A 7,612-nucleotide genomic window follows, 5' to 3' on the forward strand; every position below is an offset into this window, starting at 1 on the left:
TTTATTCAGTATAGTTCTTACTTCCTTTCAGTTTATCGCTATTGTATATCTACTCATTACCTTGTTTATTTCCACTGACCCATGTTGTTGTTTAGTTCTTCCTGATCCGGTGAGTACTCCTCGCCTTCATCGGCTTGCGGTACCTACTGGGAGGGGAGACATGTTTACATGTTCTCACCTCCCCCACCATTTTTTCAGGTATCGCGGGCGGTAAATAGTGGGACGAGACGTGAGGTACGTGTGTAGCGGTCGATAGAGCTTCCGACCCAGGTTATTTCGGTATAGTTATTACCCTTATTGTTTCAGTTGTTATAGCTTAGATAGTTATATGGTTCAGTATTTTTATTACATTTGAAAATATGAATTTTCGTAAATGTAATAAACGGATTTCTGGATTTTGTAAAATAAAAGGTTTTCTACCGCTCGTGGTAGCGTTTTTAAAGAATAAAGGTTTCCGTGTAGGAAACAGTTTTCAAAAGATTTTCTGTGGATTTTGCATCCTAGTATTTCAAAACCTGTTTCTGTGGTTGGAAACATTTTAACTGATAGATGTGGATTTATGTTTAAATATCGAATATATAAATGTGAACCTGTGATGTGAATGGTGTATGAACATATAATTGTTGGTTATTTGTATGTTCATTTGGTCGTGGTTGTACCTGGGTTACTTCTTATACTTGTGTGACGCCGTGCAAATACAGGGGAGACTCTGTCCGTGTGAACAGTGGATTTCCTGTGTTTGTGGCGGATCTGGCATACTCTGGGGTCAGGCTTTCAAAAAGAAAAAAAAAAATTTTTAGATGCTTTTTCCGCTGTGTTCAAATAAAAAGGGACCCCGGGGCGTGACAGGAGTTCTGACATTGAAATTCGCAAAGTGCAGGATTTCAGTATTGAGTATCAGTACCAGAGAAAAGTACCGGTACCCCAGTGGAATTACATAACAGAATGCTCTCGGGTTTGCGTGAGATGATGCTGAGTACCGGTATTGACTTATCGAGTACTGGTACTGAGCCCGGATATCGATATTGCATCGGACTGGTACTGGTACCCAGTGTGCGAGGCTGCGGGCTGAAGGCCTGAGTACCGGTATTCAAGTGGAGTACTAGTATTCCAGCTGGATTTTTGAGTAGGTAAGGAGTAGTTTGATCATTTGATGTGTCGATAACATCAACCTTATCCTCAACCCTTATATAGGTGTAGAGAGCTCAGAAAGGAGGACTTTTGTTCTACTCTTTCTCTCTCTCTAATTTTGGACGTCGCTCGTAGTGGAGATTGCGGCTCGAGCTCGGGTGGTTTTCGACGTCGATCCTAAGGGCCGTTCGAGCGTGTGTGCGTCGCGGTTACGCCGTTGGAAGTCGGGCAAGTGCGTGGATTCTCTCCTTTCGACTTCTTGCCGTTGTTGGACGAGCTTCTTAAGATGGGTTGAAGTTTACCGAAATAGTCGGATTTCCTCCTAAGCCGAGATTTTGTCAGCATGTGTATTTCATGTATAGTATCATGTTAGTAGCTCAATTCACCGATTTGCATAGTTTTTATGAAATCTGAGTTGGAGCTTTAAATTTTAGATTCGTTTTACATATTAGACTTGAAATTAACTTAGGAGAAAATGATTGAATCCTACACTATGATTTCTGAAAAGTTATCAGATTTAGTTTTAGGAGCTGTGGTTCTTTTGTATCATCGCTGTTAGGATGCAGTGGATACCCGGATTAGTGTAGGATGAGTTTACGCTCGTGCTGAAATTCTGAGTTTGTTTTACAGTAGGGTGTAGACCGTTTTGTACTGTCGGGTACCGTCGCGGTTGACAGTGGACCCAGATTTCTATATCTTGTATCAGATTGTGCCAAGGGCACGTGAGTTTTGGTTGTTAGACTAGTTAGACCCAGTTGCATTGACTATAGTCTGTGAGAGCCTGATTGAGTTCGGTAGAGACACTTACATACTCGGTTGGGTCGCGCCCACGAGTGCCGCTCCGGAGTGAGACTTTTACTTGCGTTGATGTCGCAGTCGTCCTGTTTTGGACCGTTTACTTAGACCGACTATCCCTGTGGGTGGTGTACGGTGTAGCAGGGTTACAGACAGGGTGGGTCCGTTTGGGCAGCCCTAGTGAGATTGGATCAGTGTGATGCATTGTCAGATCTACAGATAGCTTGTATGGGCTAGCAATAGTATAGTGGCATATAGCTGTAGTTTTCCTTCCGGCTTTCTTTACTATCATTTTCCCATATATCTGTAAACTTAGTGGGTGAGCCGTTGAGGTCGGTGACGGTACCTACTGAGAACTACTTATTTTATAGTAATTCTCACACCCAGTTGTTGACCCCTTTTTGCAGAGCCTTCGGCCGCGGCTGCTGTTGTTATGGATTCCGATCGAGGCAAGGGAGTCGCTAGTTAGAGCCACCTCTTCCCTGGTTGCCAGCTAGAGGAGCACCTATCCAGAGGTAGTTTTGGGTTTCCTTTTCACATACTGTGATGTTGTCGTTGTACTCGCTGATGCGAGTTGGGTTGTAGACATTTTGTATGTACAGGAACCCCTCGAGGTTTTTTATATATATATGTTCATTTTCGTTTAGCAGCTCTATACTACTGGTTGTAGTTATGTTGTGATTACAGGTATAGCTATCGCTTCGTATGCACGAAATATTCCTGTGTATACAGCAAGTCTATTGGCGTGCCTGGAAAAACATGGTAATCCGGGGCGTCCCAGCTACTCTGTTAATATTTCATTAAATTATATACAAAAAACTTCAAATACCCTACCTAGGTTTATCGAATATTTATTTTATTACTCTTTAGTTTTAATTTTGTCACCAATTTTTTCTCATCCGTCAATATTTCATTAAATTATATACAAAAAACTTCAGGTACCCTACCTAGGTTTATCGAATATTCACTTTAGTACCCTTTAATTTTAACTTTGTCGCTGATTTAACGAAAAAATTAGTAAAATGGATAATAAAAAGAGAAAAAATGAAACCAAGGGATACTAATTTGATATACTTTAAACCACACGGTACTAAAGTGAGAAAGTGCGAAACCACAGGGACTAACCATAGGATACTAATTTGATATGCTTTAAGAGTCGTGCTACCCATACACCCCATATTGAGTTGTAGATCCTACAACTCTTTGATCCAACGGGTGATATAAACTTGGTTTAAAAAAAAAAAAAACAGTGTTAACCTCACTCCCACATTTTAGCCCATCACCTTTTCCCTCTTTTTCCCTAATTTTTGGCGCCAGCGAGCTAAAGAGAGAGAGAGGCGAGCGCGCCAGCGACTGAGAGAGAGAGGCGAGCGAGCGAGCCTGCGACCTAAAGAGAGAGAGGCGAGCGAGCGAGCGACCGAGAGAGAGAGGAGAGCTCGAGCAGGAGCGGGAGCAGGGCGCGAGAGAGAGCGAGGGCAGGGCGCGAGAGGGAGCGAGAGGAGTTGTGCTGTGCTAGAAACAGGGAGAACGAGAGGAAGAGAAAGAAGCGCGAAGGCGGATTCTGTGATCAAATTGGACGCGGCAAGTACGGAGGCGACAATCGAGGATGCGGCAAAATTGAACGACGTAGTTTACCCCAAGCTCAACGATTCGTACACTGCCACATATATAACCAGGTATGAGATGTTTAATTTTTTAGTAAATTATTTATTTTTAATTGTGGTGAATTATTTGATTAATTTCATCACTGATTTGATGTATGATCTATATGTTAATAGATAATATATTTTTAGGACATAGTAGAATCTTTAGATGTCTAAATTTTGACAAATAATTTTCCTGGTCACTATTATTCTAATTTAGTATTCTAACTCTATATAATGTCTTACAGGTGAGCAATTTACTTAAATTTGTTTAGTTGAGTGATTATTTGGATTTAATATTTTTGAGATGGATGAAGAAAGAAACAGTGAGGTTAGGGATGTAAATATATCGGCATCAGAAATTGGACTGACTTTTATCAATTTTGATGCCGTTTTTAATTTCTATAAGCATTATGCACAAGAAATAGAATTTGCAGTTGTAAAGAGGTCAACAAAAATGACCGATGGCAAGGCTACATATGTAATAATCGCATGCTCTCGTCATGGAAAAACACGAGCTGAATGTTTCGGCTCGTGAGCCAGCTCGTGAGCCAGCTCGTCTTCGGCTCGTTAATAAACGAGCCAAACACGAGCTGAATGTTTCGGCTCGATACTTTAACGAGCCAGCTCGCCGAACACGAGCCGACCCCAGCTCGCTCGTGTTCGGCTCGTTTACACTCCTAAGTGTAACATTGTGTAATTGATCCTAAATATTGTAGGTCGAGTTTCAAAGCATGTACAGAAAATCGCACTCCAAGTTATTAAGTACGGGCCGAAAATGTGCTTTGCGTACAAGTGTAAATCAATTACGAGTGAACGTGGTTTCAAAAACTACAATCTCTGATACCGGTGACAGCGACGACAATTTTGTTGATCCACCTCCAAAGAACAGTGTAATATTTCGAACGAAGAGAACTGTGCATAGTGAACCTCGACTGATTAGGACATATATTAGTTGTGATAGTGATGATAATTTTGTTGATTCTCCACCTACAATAGTATATATTAGATAATAAGCTCCGCTATTGATGTTATGTACATATAACTCTGGCATTTAAAGTTTTTAAATTATTTTACGGTATGTGCCAGATTTATAATCAATATTTGTACTAACTATCTGTCGTAATATTGCGTCAGTTTGTATGCATTTCTTATTTTTATAATATTACAAGTTAGATTGATTCAACCTTTACAACTTCGAACAGTCGAAACAACCAATCCACACCGCTCTGCCATTGTGGATTGCCCTGTACGATTAAGACCTCTTGGACACAAAACAATCCGGGTCGGAGATTTTATGGCTGTCCAAGATATAGGGTAAAGCTAGTTACTATAAACCTGTTGATTCATATATGGACATTATTTTATGTGTAATTTGTCTTATCTTTCAGATGCAGGAGAGTAACGCTTGTAATTATTTTGGGTGGTACGACCCACAATTTACGAGCCGGAGTATCTCAATGGTTAATGGTTTACTAGAAAGCAATAATAAGTTGCGGGAAGAAGCCGCAGTTGCAGCAAAAAGAAAAAGACGGAAATTGACCATTTTTGTCATGTATGGGATAGTAAGTGGGATAATGTGGTCATCCTGCTATAACTTGTGTGGCAAGGGTACATGACCACCCTGTATCATGCAGGCTGTAATAATCAAAAAATAGTATTGTTATGTTAGTCGTTGTGTTGTACAAATATAACATGTTGTAGTATTTTGTGGTAGACTTTATATTATATCAATGGTCCTGATGCAATATGGTTTTGTTGCTTTAAATTCTACGTTTTATTGTAATATCGTATTACAACTTATGACGTAAAGAAAAATTTTGTTCTAATGTTAATCCACTTCTATATGTAATGTGTGGTTATAGTTTAAAATAGAACTGTTATACCACTTTCCGGAATATTTGTAGGGCAAAAGAGCAGACCCATAGACATCTATACCACTCCATGGAACATCTATACGGCTAAAAAGCACACACAAATACCTGCCATATCTATATGTCCACTTCTATATGGTACCCTTTACTTGTGCTATTATAACTTAAAATAGAACAGTTATACCATTTCCCGGAACATCTGTAGGATTAAAGAGCACACCCAAATACCTGCCACATCTATATGTCCACTTTTATATGGTATCCTTTACTTTTGCTGTTATAGCTTAAAATAGAACAGTTATATCACTCCTCGGAACATCTGTAGGGCTAAAGAGTACACCCATATACCTGCCACTTCTATCTATCTACTTCTATATGGCAGCCTTGGATTGTGTGGTTATAGCTTAAAATGGAACAGTTATACCACACTCCGGAACATCTATAGGGCTAAAGAGCACACCCAAATATCTGCCACATCTAAATGTCCACTTCTATATGGTACCCTTTACTTGTGCTGTTATAGCTTAAAATAGAACAGTTATACCACTTCTCGGAACGTCTGTAGGGTTAAAGAGTACACCCATATACCTGCCACTTCTATCTATCTATTTTCATATGGTAGCCTTAGGTTGTGCGGTTATAGCTTAAAATGAAACAGTTATACCACACCCCGGAACATCTGTAGGGCTAAAGAGCACACCCAAATACCTGCCACATCTATATGTCCAATTCTATAGGGTACCCTTTACTTGTGCTGTTATAGCTTAAAATAGAACAGTTATACCACACCTCGGAACATCTGTAAGGTTAAAGAGTACACCCATATACCTGCCACTTCTATCTATCTACTTCTATATGGTAGCCTTGGGTTGTGCGGTTATAACTTAAAATGAAACGGTTATACAACACCCCGAAACATCTGTAGGGCTAAAGAGTACATCCATATACCTGCCACTTTTATCTATCTATTTCTATATGGTAGCCTTGGGTTGTGCGGTTATAGCTTAAAATGGAATAGTTATACCACACCCCGGAATATCTGTAGGGCTAAAGAGCACACCCAAATACCTGCCACATCTATATGTCAACTTTTATATGGTACCTTTTACTTGTGCTGTTATAATTTAAAATAGAACAGTTATACCACTCCTCGGAACATCTGTAGGGCTAAATAGTACACCCATATACCTGCCACTTCTATCTATCTACTTCTATATGATAGCCTTGGGTTGTGCGGTTATAGCTTAAAATGGAACAATTATACAACACCCCCAAACATTTGTAGGGGTAAAGAGCACACCCAAATACCTGCAACATCTATATGTCCAATTCTATATGGTCCGCTTTACTTGTACTGTTATAGTTTAAAATAAAACAGTTATACCACTCCTCGGAACATCTGTAGGGCTAAAGAGTACACCCATATACCTGCCACTTCTATCTATCTACTTCTATATGGTAGCCTTGGGTTGTGCGGTTATAGCTTAAAATGGAATAGTTATACCACACTCCGGAACATCTGTAGGGCTAAAGAGCACACCCAAATACCTGCCACATCTATATGTCCACTTCTATATGGTACCTTTTACTTGTGCTGTTATAACTTAAAATAGAACAGTTATACCACTCCTGGGAACATCTGTAGGGCTAAAGAGTACACCCATATACCTGCCACTCCTATCTACTTCTATATGGTAGCCTTGGGTTGTGCGGTTATAGCTTAAAATGGAACAGTTATACCACACCCCGGAACATCTGTAGGGCTAAAGAGCACACCCAAATACCTGCCACATCTATATGTCCAATTCTATAGGGTACCCTTTACTTGTGCTGTTATAGCTTAAAATAGAACAGTTATACCACACCTCGGAACATCTGTAAGGTTAAAGAGTACACCCATATACCTGCCACTTCTATCTATCTACTTCTATATGGTAGCCTTGGGTTGTGCGGTTATAACTTAAAATGAAACGGTTATACAACACCCCGAAACATCTGTAGGGCTAAAGAGTACATCCATATACCTGCCACTTTTATCTATCTATTTCTATATGGTAGCCTTGGGTTGTGCGGTTATAGCTTAAAATGGAATAGTTATACCACACCCCGGAATATCTGTAGGGCTAAAGAGCACACCCAAATACCTGCCACATCTATTTGTCCACTTCT

This window comes from Ananas comosus, unplaced genomic scaffold (genome assembly GCF_001540865.1).
Source record: "Ananas comosus cultivar F153 unplaced genomic scaffold, ASM154086v1, whole genome shotgun sequence".
NCBI lineage: Eukaryota > Viridiplantae > Streptophyta > Magnoliopsida > Poales > Bromeliaceae > Ananas > Ananas comosus.